Genomic DNA, 2,052 nt, shown 5'->3' on the forward strand with positions numbered 1-2,052 from the left:
GTCTCTTCTTCATTTTGTCTGATAGCTTCATCTAGTATCTCCCTTCCTCGTTCATCTAGACTTTAGAGTAAAATTTCCTACCAAGGGCGATAGCTTCAATTGAAGGTTCCTTGATGTCATCCGCTGAAACTGAAAATTCTGCCTGAATTACAACCTTCGTGTGTTCACAGTCAGCTTTTTCAAGCAACGACACCGCCCCTCGGGCCCCCGCACGGGCACAGAAATCCCCTCTACCAGTGAGGACTTTGTCAAAGCTTCAAGTTCACCTTCAATTCTTTTAACCACCCCTTCAGGATGACCACGAATAAAATTTTATTCAGCTGAGAACGTGCCAACTTTAGCAAATGTGCTTTTCAACTTATTGCAACATTGCATGCAAACATTAAAACATTCTTCCTTCGACTGATGAAGCTCATCAATATTTCTCTAAACTCTGATCCACTCAGTACTAGATATTTCATGTTTCTCGTTTTCAACTTCAAAATTCTCGTTAACTTCGTCAAGCTTCTTTTCTAGTCTTAACACTTCAGACTTTTGGAGCTTCACTTGAGCAGATAAAGCATATTCCAAGTTCGCTATGCGTTTTGCATCAGCTTCTTTCTCTTTTTCAGTCTTTGAAATTTTTTGGTCTGCCTCAAGGAATGCAGCCAAATCAGTTTGACTCTTTTTTAGCTTTTCAATTAGAGAAAGAAGAATTTTATCCTTTTCAATAGCTTGGTGCCGAAGGTCGATAACTTCGGATCTTAGATTTCCAAAAGCTATACGGGTACTTTCATCTTTGGCATCCTTCTATGCCTTTAAAGCTTTGCTAAGAATGAGTCCCTAATAAAAATAATAATAATAAAGGAATAATAAGAATTAAAGAAAAAACATTCTGCTAGGTTGGAAGTTTAAAATGGAAAAATAAAATATGGAAACCTTCAAGTTGTTGTAAGCTAGGCAGTCCGCAAGTTGATCCTTCGGCATTGCAGATAATCCGAGCTCTAGCTTCGGATAACCCATGTTATCCATGATTTCTCGATAAACATCAATTTCTTTGTTGTCCAGGAGGCAATATAGATAATCATCTTCATCATTGCCCCCATATACTAAAGAGCCTTGAGGATACTTTAGATCTTTGGCATAATGATGTACTTCGGCAATTTGTTCCTTCGTTAGTTGTTTTCCCGAAGCATGGCAATTGATGTAGTCAAGATTTTCAAGTGGTGCTATTTCTGGTGTCGGTGTTGCCACCTTCTCTAGCAGACTCTCAGAGGTCCAGCCTTGCCCAAGACGGAAGAAGTATCTAAGATACCAATCATTGCTTCATTAGCCTTGTCCTTGGAAACCTTCGATAGGGCAGGTGTCGCTGCCTTCGAAGGCCTCAAAACAGCGTCTAGCACATTTGCCATTCTTTTTCTCTTTTAGGAGTTCCCGCTGGGACATGTGTTGTCTTTGTTTGTTCTTGTACCTTCGGCAGATCTATCATCTTTAGCTCCATGATAGACTTAGACAATTCAGTAGAGGATTCTTGATTTCCTCTTGCCCCTGTTCAAAAATTCAAAGGATTTAAAAAAATGCTGGCAGGACAGTTTAAAGTGGAACCTAAAAATTTGTTACCTTCGAAAGTAAATCACTCACGGTCTCAGTAGCTAGCAAAGCAGGCAGCTCTGCTGCTCTCTCCAAATAATATGTTTTTGACCGATGAGTCAACACCTTTGTTTTCTTCTGCTTCGACACAGCAGAAGAAGCTTTTAATGCACTCTTCCTTTTTAGCCCCATCTTCTGAGTAGGGAAGCAGTAATTAGGGTTAATAAATCCAATAGCATCAAAAACTCTGTTTAATCTCTTCTTTCCCTAGGCACCAAAAGCAGAATTCATAGCTTCGTCTTCAGCTTTGGTGTAGCCTCCTATCACTTGTTGCTTCGATGGCATCAAGCTTGTCATTGTCAGGCTCACCAAATTGATTTATTTACCGATAAGAATACTTCAAATGAACTAAACTGCTTTTTCTAGCATTTTGACTTGTATCAGCTCTAGCATCCTTCGACATTTCCCACTCGGCAGCCAGGG

This window comes from Zea mays, chromosome 3 (assembly GCF_902167145.1).
Source record: "Zea mays cultivar B73 chromosome 3, Zm-B73-REFERENCE-NAM-5.0, whole genome shotgun sequence".
NCBI lineage: Eukaryota > Viridiplantae > Streptophyta > Magnoliopsida > Poales > Poaceae > Zea > Zea mays.